This window comes from Schistocerca gregaria, chromosome 1 (genome assembly GCF_023897955.1).
Source record: "Schistocerca gregaria isolate iqSchGreg1 chromosome 1, iqSchGreg1.2, whole genome shotgun sequence".
Taxonomy (NCBI): Eukaryota; Metazoa; Arthropoda; class Insecta; order Orthoptera; family Acrididae; genus Schistocerca; species Schistocerca gregaria.
The window spans coordinates 666,141,125-666,158,389 of NC_064920.1; the positions used below are offsets into that span (position 1 = coordinate 666,141,125).

The window sequence follows — 17,265 nt, forward strand, 5'->3', positions numbered from 1 at the left end:
GCCCTATCAGAGCTAACTTCCCTACCGGAGTTGGTGTTGGGCTTCGTTCTCAAGCATTCGTCGCAGTGGCCCACTATTTTACGGACGTCGTCATTTTACGAGGCCGAGTGAAGTTCCCTTTGATCCTCATAACGGTCTTACGTACCCGCAGGTGCTCTCCACACAAGGAATGATGAACGTACTTACACACTGGAGGGAACAGGTCATGTAGCAGGCAGATCTTATCATTCCTGTCGTAGCAGGTCCACCCCAATAGCTGAATGGTCAATCTGCCGCCGGCAGTGCTGCGAGGCGGTCACGCGCCAGAGCGCTTCGGGCGAGGCGCGCACGGTGTGTTTGTGTTTACTTCGGCCGCTGTAGGTGCCGTTTTCCCTTCTAGACCACCATGGCGCACAACTATTGGAAGAAGACATTACGTTTCAACTTTAGTTCCGACTTTGCCCGACCCAAGGCCCTGGAGGTAGAACGATTTATTCGCGATGAAGTTAAGATACCACCAACGGATCTAATTTGTATCTACTTGTCGATAGTTAGCAGTACCGTCTACGTCAAAATGATTAACGATGCGGCGTGATACAAAGTTCTTCAAGAGGCAAAACGTGGACTGCGCTTCTGCCATTTCGACGGCAACGTCGGACCCGTTACCGTCGATCACGCAGGTCTCGGCACACGGACGATAAGGATCTTCGAACTGCCGTTCGAACTACCTGCAGGCGTCGTCATTGAGGCGCTCCGTCCCTATGGCAACGTTCTGGAACATGTTGCCGAACGATGGGTACAATTTCAGACCTATCCCGTTTTAAACGGTGTTAGACAGGTCCGCATCGAGTTGCAGAAACACGTGCCTTCTTATCTACGTATCGGAGGCTGCCGTGCCATTATAATGTACGACGGCCAACCTCTAACCTGTTCCGGTTGCGGGAAAGAAGGTCACCTACGGTCTGAATGCATTCAACGACGTGTCGCGCAGCTCCCGTTGTCGGAAGCGTCCGTCACACCCACGATGACCGCCCTACCGGTCACTTACGCAGCGGCTCTTGCCACGTCTACAGTTTCGTCCAGTCCGTCGCCCGGTCCTTCCGATCGGCACGTCCCACCGTCCCAGTCACCTATGGACGGTGCGGACGTTCCATCTGACAACCTTGCCGCCGAACAGGCTCCCGCACCGGACGCTGAGGAGAACAGTACTTCTTCACAACATCTGTTTGACAATTTCATTGTACCCACCGACGCATTCGAACCAGGTCGACACTCTTCCTTGCCGTCGTCCGACACTGAGGAACACGTGCGCAAACAACGCTCGCCACGTAGGCGCAAACGCCGTCGCCGTTCACCCACGGGCTCTTAAAGCGTCGCCACCCGCGACGACGAAGACGACACCCAACCAACCGACATTTCCATGCAGAGGTCGGCGGACAACTTTCACGATGATCAAGACATTTCGCAGGACGGGACCACTATGGAGGTCGCCACGCACAATGTAACGATCGGTGCGCCGGTTGAGACGCCTGTCTCCCCGCCGACGACTCCAGATCTCTCTCACCACGACGCAATTCCCATGGATGTTGGACGGACCCATGGCACAGGAGCATGGGCCGACGAGATTGAGGAAGATACGCCCCCTCCTCCGGATGAGTTGCCTCCGCCGGACGAGGCTGCCTGTTAACATCAAAAGCGAGGCCCTGCAGCTGATGGGACGGGACTTCCTGTCGGTGCCCTCCTCTTACTTCCCTTGGTGATGGTAGATGCGCGTCCACCACCACTGAAACAAACGTATCGGTTTGCCACGCTGAACACCAACATGATCGGCACTGTACCCAAGCTGCAACTCCTATGTGACATGCTTCGGGCCTCTGACATCGACGTCGCCCTTCTTCAGGAAGTACGCGTTGCCACACTACCACCAGTCTACGGCTACGACTCATACACGTCCACATGTGATAAATCATGGCGTGGAGTGGCTTTCTACATACGCAAAGGAATCCCACTCAAGTACACGACAATCCTTCCCTGTGGAAGAGGCATGGCTGTTACCATCTTCGATACGCGCGTCATCAATATCTACGCTCCGTCTGGCTCCACGAACCGTCGGCAGCGGTCCACTTTCTTCGGACATGACGTAGCGCCCCTGTTTTCTGGACGCTATGATCGCCTTATCATGGGGGGCGATTTCAACTGTGTCCTCCATCCGCAGGGCCAAATGCCTGGTTATTCGCCATGCCCGGCGCTTCTCACCTTAATCGAAGATTTTCACCTAGTGGACGTTTGGGAGAAAATTCATGGCAATACCCCCGGTTTCACCCATTATACAGCACATTCTGCTAGCAGACTGGACCGGTTATATGTCTCTGCCCACCTTGGCAATGACGTCGCCCAAGCTGAAGGGTGGCCCCTTGCATTTTCGGACCACTGCGCCGTCATTTGCTCCCTGGCTCTGCCACCTCAGTCAGTGTGGCGCAGCAGAGGTTACTGGAAGCTTAATACCTCCCTCCTTAATGATCCACAGTGCCGACAATGTATTGCCACTACGTGGGCGTCTTGCGAAAGACGCCTTCCGCAGTACACATCCACGTTCCATTGGTGGCTCAAATGTGCCAAACCTGCGATCAGAAAGGCCTTCATACAATGTGGCAAGGAAGCAGCAGCATGGCATCGAGACACCACAAATTTTTACTACGCCGTCCTCCGTGAGCTCGATGCGCTCCCTCCATCACCTGACACCCATAGGGAACGACAACGTACTAAAGCTCGTCTCCTCTCTCTTCAACGTGCACGAATGCATGGTGTCGTGGTGCGTTCCCGACGACAAGACCTCCTCCACGACGAAACCCCATCCACAATCCATGCCGCATCCGACCATAGTCGTCGACGTCGACTTTTCGTCTCCAACATTACGACCTCCGATGGTGTTCACCACACAACAAAGGCGGCGGTGGTGTCTGCCTTTGCTGAACATTATCGCCAATTTTATGATGATGAACAGATGGCGACGCCCATTCCTGATGATCTCCGTCCTTCCCCTGACCGGACCCTCACAGTAGCGGAGTCAACGTCCATGATGTCTGCAATCAACGCAGAAGAGGTAGTAGATGCGATCAACAGAGGGGCCAAGAACAAATCACCAGGACCAGATGGTCTCCCAGTGGAGTTTTACCGGGCGTTCACAACGTTGATGCTTCCTCGGTGGACGGAAATGATTCAGGAACTCTTTACTCCATCCTTCCCAATTCCACCTGAATTCGTCACTGGCATTCTTCTACCTGTGCCTAAACCGAAGGGAGGGTCTCATGTCTCTGCATATCGCCCCCTTACACTACTGAATGCACACTATAAAATCTATGCACGCCTCTTAGCAGCGCGCATGAGCACCGTCTTACCTACGGTCCTTTCACCTGATTAGACTGCACGTGGTTGTGGGGCCACCTTACAAACAGCCCTTGGAGAATGCCATGACCTCATTGCACTGGCGTCGGTTTGTCGCCTTCGTGCAGCACTGGTATCCGTCGATTTTACGAGTGCCTTTGATCGCGTTCAACACCCATTCCTCCTCATGGTGGCGACACGTATGGGGTTCCCATTACTTTTTGTCGATGCCATTCGCCGGTTACTACTTCCCGCCGTCTCGATGGTACAAGTCAATGGGAGGCTTGTAGGACCGATTCCTATACGCCGCTCTGTACGTCAAGGATGCCCTATGTCTACTTTACTATATGCCATTGCACTTGAGCCCCTCATCACTGGACTTACCTCTAGACTGCAGGGCCTCACTTTGCGTGACTACACTTTTCACTGTAGGGCTTATGCGGACGATCTCCTCTTTCTCACCTGCTCCTCCACGGAACTCAATGACGCCATCCAATGGATCCACCAGTATGTACGTCTTTCTGGTAGCATTCTTAATGTCCGTAAATCGACTATGATGCACATTGGGCGCGGCCTCCCGGCTATGGTGCCGAACCCACTCCCAGTCAGTACCACCCTTCGTTACTTGGGTATCGAATTTACGAGCTCCACACACCGCACAGTGGCCCTGGCATACCGGCGGCTTTTGCAGTCGATTCGGCACCATGTCCGCGGTCAAGTGCACCGTAACTTAAACCAACTCCAACGTGTGTCCTATGTCAACATATATGTAGCCCCTAAACTGGTACACGTCGCCCAGATCCTCCCAATGCCGTTACTCCTTGGCCGCCGCATCCAATCAGCCTTTGGATATTTCGTGTCAGCAGGGGCACTTTTCAAAGTCCGCTACAACACTTTAACATTGCCTCCTGCAAAAGGTGGCCTCGGACTCGTCAACGTGCGGGCACGATCTTCTGCACTCTTCGTCCACACTCTGTTGCGGCACTGGCAGGGGACGGTTCCGTCCTTAACACGCAGTCTCTTAGATATCCTCCGACCAGCTTCTCTCGATCCACCGATCAATGTGGCACCTATTTCTCCATTATTGTACCACGTCGCCAATTGTTTCATAGAACTCAGCTACGTTCGGGCCGATCTTCCAGTCGCCCGTCCTCCCCGTACAAAAGATTATTATCGTTTGTTTATGCTGTCCAACCCTTGCGACCCCATGGTGCTACGGCATCCTGACATCAACTGGCGCGCGGTTTGGGGGTGTGTGCATGCACCCTTTTTACCGTCGTCTGTGTCTGCACTCTGGTATGTTTTAGGTTATGGAAAATTCCCGACTAACAGTCGACTTTATCGCGTAGGACTGGCCACCTCCCCACTCTGCCCTGACTGTCAGCTCGAAGACACCGACGAGCACCGTCTTACGTGCCCCCTGAAACAAAACGTATGGCTCCTCATCCAACGAATCGTGGGCTTTTACCTCCGTGCCCCGCCAACGACGGTAACCCCGGATTTCCTGTTGTTGCCCCAGACATTTCACTACCCTCTTGCTAAGCACCATACTCACATCTGGTTTCGAGGACTGGCTTTAGAATACCTCTTTCAAAATGGTCCGCATACAGTCCTTGACTTCTGGTACAAAGTTGTGACCTCGCATAGCACCCTCACCCGAAAACCATCTTACCGACAAACTTTTGCCGGTTATCTCCGCAGCGTCTTCCTTGACCCCCCTCAAAGCTGGGGTGTACCATGCATACCTGTCACATGATACAACACCCTTATCCACGTTCCCATGCATCGACAAAAAAAAACTAATTTAAAAAAAAAGCAAGAAGACAGAATATGTTATACTTTGTTGTATTTAATGTTTTTCTTTTTAATGTATCTATTTATTTTTTTTTTGCTTAACTAACAGTCATTTGTATATGTTTAAATGGAATGGTACCTTGAAGAACTCTTGCATAGTGAATATATATGTACTTTTAGTTTCTTCAATACAAATTATTACAACAACAACAAAAAATGGTCAGCATGACAGACTGGCGTCCTAAGGCGCCCGGGTTCGATTTCCGGCTGGGTCGGAGATTTTTCTCCGCTCAGGGACAGGGCGTTGTGTTGTCTTCATCATCATTTCATCCCCATCCGGCGCGCAGGTCGCCCAATGTGCCGTCAAGTGTAATAAGACCTGCACCAAGGCGGCCGGACCTGCCCCGTAAGGGGTAGCAGGTATGGAAGCAAATTAATCCCTTGTCAACCTGACTCTTCCTCGCCTCTTTTAAGATATTTTTTTATATTCAATAATTTTGAATCAGCTCCCCATGCTAAAAGCGGTAAGAGGCAAGGGCTCCTCTGCGAGAGCTCTTATTCAGGTCAAGAACGATAAAATGCTATACACCTAAAAACCAAGTAAAGCAGTTATGAAGGTCAGGCAATGATACGGATTCCTGAATCATCTTTTGATTGACTGCGAGAAAGTAGCTTGAAGGTGCATATCTGTTTCCCTGACTGTTTAAACATACCTACGAGTGGCAATAATACTGTGTAAACTCAATACTGTGAATTATTAAACTTTTAAATGATAACTGGCCCTAGAAAAGCTCAATGCTCCCTCTTTTCAGTATTTAGTTTTGGCTTACCTGTTGCACAATGGAAACACCGTGACACTGTTCTAGTCTTGAAAGCGCGTCGCATTTGCTGAGCTACAACTTGCATCTCAGGATGCGCCTGGTGCAATGAAAAAAAAAAAAAAAAAAAAAAAAAAAAAAAAAAAAAAAAAACAAGAAAGAAAGAAAGAAAAAAGCAAAGCTTACATGTCTCATACCAAATATGAGTAAGTAAAAAGTAAAAATGGTAACTCATATTTTGGCATTGACTCTGGATGCGGATTTTGACTTGGGATACATTATAGCATCAAATTTAATTAGTTTTCTGATTAGAGAAGTTCTATACTGAAAAACTGTCTCTTACTTTCCTTCGCAAACATTAACATAAAAAAATTAATGGACAAAGTAAGTAGTTTTTAACGTCAAATGAGATCCTTTCAAAAATGTACCTCGTAAAAATTACATTAAACAGCTATTCCTATCCCCAAATTCAAATTGAAAATTAGTCATGGCTGATTATGTTTCCCTATACTCAAGTGGTAGCCGTGGTCTAGGGGTAGCGTCATTGATTTATAATCAAAACGTCTTCGGTCCCGAGTTCGATGCCCGCCACTGTCTAAATTTCGATAAATAGTCAGCCGAAGACTTCCGGCATAAGAAGTCAGCCTCATTCTGCCAACGGCCTTGTCAAAGAGGGCGGAGGAGCGGATAGAGGTTCAGGGCACTCTCTTGTCCTAGGGGTGGGAAATTGCCCCTAAAGGCGGAAGAATCAGCACTGATCAACGACATGAGGATGCAGAAGGCAATGGAAACCACTGCATTAAAGACACGTAACGTGTATCCACAGGACATGTGGCCTGTAGTTGAAGAAGTATCATGATGATCTCCCCATTGGCAAAAGATTTTGGAATACTCCCCCATTCGGATCTCCGGGTGGGGACTGCCAAGGAGGAGGTTACCATGAGAAAAAGATTGAATAATCAACGAAAGGATAATGTTCTACGAGTCGGGGCGTGGAATGTCAGAAGCTTGAACGTGGTAGGGAAACTAGAAAATCTGAAAAGGGAAATGCAAAGGCTCAATCTAGATATAGTAGGGGTCAGTGAAGTGAAGTGGAAGGAAGACAAGGATTTCTGGTCAGATGAGTATCGGGTAATATCAACAGCAGCAGAAAATGGTATAACAGGTGTAGGATTCGTTATGAATAGGAAGGTAGGGCAGAGGGTGTGTTACTGTGAACAGTTCAGTGACCTGGTTGTTCTAATCAGAATCGACAGCAGACCAACACCGACAACGATAATTCAGGTATACATGCCGACGTCGCAAGCTGAAGATGAACAGATAGAGAAAGTGTATGAAGATATTGAAAGGGTAATGCAGTATGTAAAGGGGGACGAAAATCTAATAGTCATGGGCGACTGGAATGCAGTTGTAGGGGAAGGAGTAGAAGAAAACGTTACAGGAGAATATGGGCTTGGGACAAGGAATGAAAGAGGAGAAAGACTAATTGAGTTATGTAACAAGTTTCAGCTAGTAATAGCGAATACCCTATTCAAGAATCACAAGAGGAGGTGGTATACTTGGAAAAGGCTGGGAGATACGGGAAGATTTCAATTAGATTACATCATGGTCAGACAGAGATTCCGAAATCAGATTCTGGATTGTAAGGCGTACCCAGGAGCAAATATAAACTCAGATCACAATATAGTAGTGATGAGGAGTAAGCTGAAGTTCAAGATATTAGTCAGGAAGAATCAATACGCTAAGAAGTGGGATACAGACGTTCTAAGGAATGACGAGATACGTTTGAAGTTCTCCAACGCTATAGATACAGCAATAAGGAATAGCGCAGTGGGCAACACAGTTGAAGAGGAATGGACATCTCTAAAATGGGCCATCACAGAAGCTGGGAAGAAAACATAATACAAAGAAGGTAACTGCGAAGAAACCATGGGTAACAGAAGAAATACTTCAGTTGATTGATGAAAGGAGGAAGTACAAATATGTTCCGGGAAAATCAGGAATACAAAATACAAGTCGCTAAGGAATGAAATAAATAGGAAGTGCAGGGAAGCTAAGACGAAATGGCTGCAGGAAAAATGTGAAGACATCGAAAAAGATATGATTGTCGGAAGGACAGATTCAGCATACAGGAAAGTCAAAACAACCTTTGGTGACATTAAAAGCAACGGTGGTAACATTAAGAGTGCAAACGGGAATTCCACTGTTAAATGCAGAGGAGAGAGCAGATAGGTGGAAAAAATACATTGAAAGCCTCTATTTGGTTGAAGATTTGTCTGATGTGATAGAAGAAGAAACAGGCGTCTATTTAGAAGAGATAGGGGATCCGGTATTAGAATCGGAATTTAAAAGAGCTTTGGAGGACTTACGGTCAAATAAGGCAGAAGGGATAGATAACATTCCATCAGAATTTCTAAAATCATTAGGGGAAGTGGCAACAAAACGCCTATTCACGTTGGTGTGTAGAATATATGAGTCTGGCGACATACCATCTGACTTTCGGAAAAGCATCATCCACACAATTCCGAAGACGGCAAGAGCTGACAAGTGCGAGAATTATCGCACAATCAGCTTAACAGCTCACGCATCGAAGATGCTTACAAGAATAATATAAAGAAGAATGGAAAATAAAATTGAGAATGCGCTAGGTGACGATCAGTTTGGCTTTAGGAAAAGTAAAGGCACGAGAGAGGCAATTCTGACGTTACAGCTAATAATGGAAGCAAGGCTAAAGAAAAATCAAGACACGTTCATAGGATTTGTCGACCTGGAAAAAGCGTTCGACAATATAAAATGGTGCAAGCTGTTCGAGATTATGAAAAAAGCAGGGGTAAGCTATAGGGAGAGACGGGTCATATACAATATGTACAACAACCAAGAGGGAATAATAAGAGTGGACGATCAAGAACGAAGTGTTCGTATTAAGAAGGGTGTAAGACAAGGCTGTAGCCTTTCGCCCCTACTCTTCAATCTGTACATCGAGGAAGCAATGACGGAAATAATAGAAAGGTTCAGGAGTAGAATTAAAATAAAAGGTGAAAGGATATCAATGATACGATTCGCTGATGACATTGCTATCCTGAGTGAAAGTGAAGAAGAATTAAATGATCTGCTGAAAGGAATGAACAGTCTAATGAGTACAAAATATGGTTTTTAGAGTAAATCGGAGAAAGACGAAGGTAATGAGAAGTAGTAGAAATGAGAAAAGCGAGTAACTTAACATCAGGATTGATGGTCACGAAGTCAATGAAGTTAAGGAAATCTGCTACCTAGGCAATGACGGACGGAGCAAGGAGGACATCAAAAGCAGACTCGCTATGGCAAAAAAGGCATTTCTGGCCAAGAGAAGTCTACTAATATCAAATACCGGCCTTAATTTGAGGAAGAAATTGCTGAGGATGTACGTCTGGAGTACAGCATTGTATGGTAGTGAAACATGGACTGTGGGAAAACCGGAACAGAAGAGAATCGAAGCATTTGAGAATTTGAGATGTGGTGCTATAGACGAATGTTGCAAATTAGGTGGACTGATAAGGTAAGGAATGAGGAGGTTCTACGCAGAATCGGAGAGGAAAGAAATATGTGGAAAACACTGATAAGGAGAAGGGACAGGATGATAAGACATCTGCTAATACATGAGGGAATCACTTCCATGGTACTAGAGGGAGCTGTAGAGGGCAAAAACTGTAGAGGAAGACAGAGATTGGAATACGTCAAGCAAATAATTGAGGACGTAGGTTGCAAGTGCTACTCTGAGATGAAGAGGTTAGCAGTGGAAAGGAATTCGTGGCGGGCCGCATCAAAGCAGTCAGTAGACTGATGACCAAAAAAAAAAAGTCAAGTCTTTGAATGTCTGGACCAAGAATGCCTCACTACAAGCTGCCGCAATAAAGTAAGAAATTTGAAATCAATTACCTTAATTCAAATCCTCTTCAGTTACTCATTAAAATAATCGTAATAAAGTATTCTTCTCAAAATGCTTCAATCTCTTTCCTTATCTCAATGAGTATGTCAATATGTTCCACTTTCTACGAATGTAACTGCAACACTACCACCCGGCCTCTGCAGTACTACGACTGCTTACTCTCCTCATCTCTCGATTAACAGTGCGCATCATCTCCCACGCACCTTGTAAAACGGAAATGTTCCAAGCTTACCTCCAGGCGATACAGCATCTCTGATGTCACTCCGCATTTATAATTTCAAACAGTCCAAAGGCGCCAACACGTTCGTGACATCCAGATATCAGAGAAGTGACCATGAAATTATCTTCAGGCCCCTACCATCACGTCAGTGCTCAATTTTCGTTAATGGTGAATTCAGTAGGCCAAGAGAGCCACTGAATTCCAAGGTGCAGTAGCAACTTGCTCACCATAGGTAATGGCGTCCTATTCGCAGTGCGACCCACCATACCTGATTTCAATATACCAGGTGACTGACAAATATGAAAAATTTTACATTACCATTGCCAGTTTACCAGTGACACATGATACAGATTCTAACAGCACACAAACCGGTTCATAATTCACGGTAGCACACATTAGCGGTAGGTCAGCCTGTGCGAGAGCCTTGGATGCACTGTACGTGCTTGAGCATTGTCCTGCAAAATGATGGTTTGGTCCTGCAGAAAGCATCATGTCTATGCTGTTCATTTTTGGGACACAACCTAAGACCAGCTTAGAAGTGATGACACTTTCTGCAGGATCTGAGCATCATTTTGCAGGACATTCCTCAAGCAAGTACAGTGCAAGCTGATACTGATTTGTTTGACTGATGGGGCTGCTAAGTGCTATACCACCTACTGCACTCCCCTGACTTGAGAGCTCGTAAGTTCAACTCGATTTCTAAATTGAAGGAAACACTTCACAGCATTCGCTTCAGAACTGCAACAAATTCGTCGGGCAATAGACGGCGCCGCTCGAACTGTCAACATAACTGGCACTGCTAAGAGTATCCTACTACTTCCACGTCGCTGGCAACGGGTTATACACAATGCTGGTGACTACTTTGAAGGTCAGTAAAACTTTTAAACACGTATCTATTTTGTACGAGCTATAAATAAATAGTTGCCACTATTAAAGTTCCAACCCTCGCTTATCGAATACGAGAGACCTAGCCTAGCTTCACAAGGGTGGCACCAAGTACCTATGACCGGACGACTTGTTTACGAGATGCAATCAGGAGCGAGGTAATGCATGACGCTGCCGATCACAGTTACGGCGCACGTTGCTGGAAGAGTTTCCAGAGAGTGAGCTAAAGCCCGATGTCGAATCGCAGCAGGTCTCATCTCACGATCTTCATTGGATTCTACTGTATTGAGAAAGACTCGACGATTTTCTAACCTTTTCATCCATAAAGAAAGCAAAATCAAAACGTAATTTGTAGGCACGCAAATCTCACAGCTAAGTTAATAAATTAGGTCTTCCTGGCCAAAATACAAACAAAACCTAGCGAAAGGAGCGTAGCAATATCATTATGCTTTTAATACACAAAGCGAAATGACTAAATCTGTATATCCTAGCCAAGTAACTCTGCTGTTAGTTTGTATTCGTAAAGACAACTCTAAGACTAACAGCGCAATCTGTTGGATTTTTAATGTTCTGTGGCGTGATGATTTCGTCACCGAGGTAAACATTCAAAATGTTAAGCTGAGCAGACTCTTAAAACATTAAATCGAAATATCTTTCTTTTCTGTGATCCGACTATGATGAAATAAAGCCTCTGTGTTGCCGCAAGCTACGCTCTAGCTACCTGTGAAAGGACCGTAAAAATTCGTCAAGGAGTTTCGGAGATTAGCGTATTCAAACAAACAGTCAAAGATTTTAAAAATAGTCTTATTGCGCTCTGTTACATTCCCAACATCACCTACCATCAGTTTTTACTAAATACTTTCGATGTACGTAAGTACAGATTGAAAATCAAATTTTTCCAGCCCCTGGAAGCCATTAGGTAGCCAAACTGCAACCTCGCTCCGGTTCCATAAATTAAGTTAGCCACTTAGTAGCGCAGATGATATGCCGACGAAATGTTAACAATAAATCATATTTTCAGATGCTCCCAAGCCAACCTCTGTCCGAGATCTGTAGCACGAGGTAGCTGGAGTTAAATGTGGTCGCGCGTCAACAGCACTTTGGTTTCATTACGAGAAACTCAACACCACAATTGATCCACGATTCGTAAAACCAGACACTTCTCATATATGCACCCCAGCATCTGCCTTAGAAATGGACACTGCCACACTGTTACATCTTCTATCAACAGCTAACTGCCACAGAGATCTCATAGTGAAAGTCCACATTGTTTAGAACAATAAATAACGATGGGCAACTACCTTGAAGACCAGTTTTGTTAAGCGTAACCAATAATGTGCTGAGTCTCGGATGCTCTTTGCTGCAGCAATAGCCATAAACGTGATGACCTATTGCATCCTATTGCATTCTTTATGCATAAGCAATAATGTGCTGAGTTTCGGATGTTCTTTCCACACTAATAGCCATGTACATGACATACTATTGCATCTTCGGCACGTGAATCTACAGTGTATCCCAAAAGGTACGCTATAACTTCGATGTGTTATGGTATCCCAATTAATTAAGATATTCACATCGCGTTTGGCTTACGTGACAAACTCACGAAGCTTTGTTTTTGCGTGTGTGTCAGGCTGTCCTGAGTGAAGCGTAATGACAACGGTTCAGCAAAAGTCTCAGTGTATGGAATCGTTTATTCAGACCAAATCCCGCAGCCCTGATACCGCACATCGCGCAAATTATGCCCAACGCTGAGACGATGGCGGCCAGACTGCAGGCGGGCTTTGGGTGTTTTATATGTTCCGGACATACCTTCAAAGGCCACATTGTTTAGAACAGTAAATGACGATGGGCGACTACCTTGAGGAACAGTTTCGTTAAGCGTAATCAATAACGTGCTGAGTTTCGGATGCTCTTTTCTGCAGCAATAGCCATAAACATGACGACCTAGTGTATCCTGTTGCATTCGTTATGCGTAACCAAATCACCTTATCGAAGCGGGACAGTGGATTCGCTCTGGTTAACGTCAGAAATAGGACCACTTTACACCAAAATGCCACGCTCCCGTTGTTGGAATGTTGAGCATCGAGTTCGCGCCTATTTCGACGTTATTGGCATATATTTCAGCTCCAGTGTCACACACTGGCAGCCACTTGTATGGATACAGCTACATATGCGCCAAGCTGCCCACAATCAAGAAAATGACCACCAATGACATCTACCATCTTCTTCTACTGTCCCACCTCAAAATCCCGTGACAATACCTCTCCGCCAGGTTTCGCGTCATACAGTTTAGAATACGATCAGTCAACAGTGTCACACCGCTCACACAACTGCGACGTGGCACCTTCTCGTCAACGGCGAATATTCTGCAAAAGGAATCTGCTAAATTTCGTTTACAGGACAAATCACACAAATCGAAAGGCGATAAATTCAATTAAATACTTAGGGATTACAATTACGAATAACTTAATTTGGAACGACCACATGACCGATGTTGTTGGTAAAGCAAACATAAGACTAGGATTTATTAGCAGAACATTGAGAAAAAGCAACAGATCTACTGTAGAGACTGCCTACACTACGCTCCTGCGTCCTCTTCTGGAGGCCGGCCGAAGTGGCCGAGCGGTTCTAGGCGCTACAGTCTGGAACTGCGCTACCGCTACGGTCGCAGGTTCGAATCCTGCCTCGGGCATGGATGTGTGTGGTGTTCTTAGGTTAGTTAGGTTTAAGTAGTTCTAAGTTCTAGGGGACTTATGACCAAAGTAGTTAAGTCCCATAGTACTCAGAGCCATTTGAACCATCCTTTTCTGGAGTATTGCTGTGCGGTGTAGGATCGCATCAGGACGACATTGAAAAAGTTCAAAGAAGAGCAACACGTTTTGCACAATCGCGAAATAGGGGAAAGAGCTCCACGGATGTGATACATGAATTGGGATGGCGGCTGGATCTTCTCATGAAGTTTCAATCGCCAGCTTTCTCCTCAGAGTGTGAAAATATTCTGTTGGCGCCGATCTACATGTGGAGGAAGGATCATTATAATAAAATAATAGAAATATGAGCTCGCACAGGAAGATTTAAGAGTTCATTTTACCTGTATGTTGTTCGACAGGGGAACGGCAAAGAAACAGCTTGAAGCTGGTTCGATGAGCCCTCTGCCAGGTACTTAATTGTGAATTGCAGGGTTTTCATGAAGAATGTACCGTATCGCGCTAGTGAACTCACCACTGTTCCTCAAGTACAGTGTGGAAGGTCCGGATTGACACCATTTCGAGTGTGGAGTAGCAGCGGCCGTCTGGACTTTCGTACAGAAGATGGAGACTTTCTGTTTCCGAGTGCCGTCACATCACTGTGCTAATATATCCTGACGAGACCTATTTTCCATTATATAAGTGGCATGCTATCACACGGATTAGCGGCATGCCTGTCAACTACCTCTTCAGGGACGACATCGTCTATCCGGCTGACTTCTGGACTAAACACGGCTCCAACTACGCACAACACCGCACCCTGCGTCGACATCGACGCTCTCTGTCCACATTCGGAATCAATTACAGAGTATTTTCGCCAACCCACCCATGAGCTAGAATCTTGACGAAACGCGTCACCCAGAACAAGACAGCCTCCCCCCCCCCCCCCCCACATCCTGCGCCTCCAAACAGAACGGGCATTGTTCTAATGACGAGACACCATGGAGTATGGCGCTGCAACTCTTCCTTAACTTTCCCCTTCCTTTTTCTCTACATCTTCTAAACATTTTCGCTTATACATGTTTATTCGCAGATGGCTTTGCATCCGCAGCCTCATTTGTTTTTCTTTTTCATGTGCACTGCCATTTTAATGCCTCATTACAACCGAGTCAGAAATTATTTCATTTCATGCACACGTACAGCTGCAGGGTATTGAATGGTGTCTGTTCTTTCGGACATATAAACGCACGAGGGGCGTTCATTGCGAAACATTTTTTTTCTGAATGCATGTTTATTTTATACTAGATTTCAGTGCATCACACTACTCCACGCTCTTTTGATTAGAAAACCATATTTTTCTATATAATCTCAGTTCAATGTGAAGGCCTTACACTACCTTACTGGGGGAACCTCTATTCCTGCATGGTACCATCTACTGGTTGACGTTGGAGCCAATGTCTTGCTGTATCAATAACCCCCCCCCCCCCCCCCCATCATCCACGTGCCTGTGGAGTGCGTCCTTCATAAAGCCAAACAGATGGAAGTCGGAAGGTGCGAGATCCGGCATGTAGGGTGGATAAGGGAGAACAGTCCACTGAATTTTTTGTGAGATGCTCTCGGATGTACAGACTTGGCGTTGCATTCTCTTGGATAAGGAAAATTAGTTTCTATTTTTTATTTATTTATTTATTTTACGACTAACACGTTAAAGTCGTGTCTTCAGTTTCCTGAAGGTAGTACAACAGACATTAGAGTTGATCGTTGCACCAAGAGGGAGGACATCAAACAGGATAATCCGTTCAGAGTCCCAGAAGACGCTCGCCATGACCGTGCCCGCTGAGGGTGCGGCTTTAAACTTTTTCTTTGGAGGAGAGCTGGTGTGGCACCAGTCCATGGATTGCTGTTTCATTCCCGATTCGAAGTGATGAACCCATGTTTCATCGCCTGTGATGATGTTCGACAAAAAGATTATTACGATCACCTAAGTAAAGCGCAAGCAATTCCTCACAGATGGTCCATCGTTTATGCTCTTCTGAAAGGCGGCAAGGAACCCAGTGGATACACACCTTTCCGTACCCCAATTGGTGGGCGAGTGCGTCAACACTATCATTTGACCAGGGAGGTGTTTGGTTGTGATGTGTCTATCACCTGGAATGAGAATGTCCAAACGTTCCTATATTGCAGACGTCACAGCGGTGTGCGGCCGGTCAACACGCGGGAGATCAGAAAGGTTTGCGTGACCTTGTTGCAATAATAGTAGACTCGTTGCCGGAGGACTCACTGTGCATTTGTTCACTGCCAGACATCCGGAGTCATTCTGCAAGCGCCTGTGAATATCGGTGATGCTCTGATTTTGCGCCAAAGTAAACTCAGTGACAATTCACTGCTTGGGACGGACCTGTGTTGAAGACTCCATTTTGAAGGCTGCATTCAGCGCCGACATGTATCGAAACGTCTTTAAACTATAGGGACTGAAGGAGGAATAACCCACAATGTCTCATAACAATACCGCATTTCTCCAACCGAAATTGGCCAAAAAATGTGTTGCGTTACTCATTGAACACCTCTCGTATATAAACCTTGACGGCCATAAGATCTCTTCAGTGGTAATGCACTGTCTCACCTCAATTCTTGAGGTAATCCAGCAAATGCCTTTATAGCAATGAGTATGATGGATAGGAGGTGCCACGTCAGTAATGTGCGGCAAGATGGGAATTTGGGTCGGATGAGAAGAAGACAGAATGTCTCATAACAATACCGCATTTCTCCAACCGAAATTGGCCAAAAAATGTGTTGCGTTACTCATTGAACATCTCCCGTATATACACCTTGACGGCCATAAGATCTCTTCAGTGGTAATGCACTGTCTCACCTCAGTTCTTGAGGTAATCCAGCAAATGCCTTTATAGCAATGAGTATGATGGATAGGAGGTGCCACGTCAGTAATGTGCGGCAAGATGGGAATTTGGGTCGGATGAGGCGAAGACAGTTCGCGAGAACTGGGAAATCAGGGTTCGAGTTCCGGCCCGGTACGTATTTTCACTTGTTCCCATCGAAATCATTTCAATGCCTAATTGCAACCGAGTCAGAAATTATTCCACTTCATTTCAATTCATTTTATTTCCTGATTTATATATACGGCTGCAGGATCATGTTTGGTGTTTGTTGTTTTGACCATTTCAGAAAGAACAGACAGCAGTCATATACAGAAGTTAGTCGTCTGTGTTGGGGGAGGATACTAAGCTGATGTTCGCCGGTGAGAATTCACTAAGTGATTATATAAATCAAGAGATTGAAAAGCTATGTAATCACACGGTTCAAAGGAAGCTACAAAAATGCTATATTCCTTCTGCAAAACAAGTAAAGATTCATTGATGTTTAACGTACATCATATATCAATAAAAGGTCAGTTCTTTTAGATATCCATCATAGCGGTTTATACTGATTTCGTGGAGCCTTTTTATCCTTCTGTCTGTCCACCCGTATACTACTCATGAATGGCATGTGCAAAAATATGTGCTTTTTATCACCTGTTAAAAACACTGCTAAATACACTAGATTTTTTCTGTGAAA

General features: G+C 45.8%; 1 protein-coding gene across 1 annotated transcript in view; it reads left to right on the forward strand.

Annotated features, from left to right (window-relative positions):
• LOC126267711 (hairy/enhancer-of-split related with YRPW motif protein) overlaps positions 1 to 17,265 on the forward strand; it is a 186,086-nt gene that overhangs the window by 32,087 nt on the left and 136,734 nt on the right. The gene's annotated exons all lie outside the window — the stretch shown is intronic.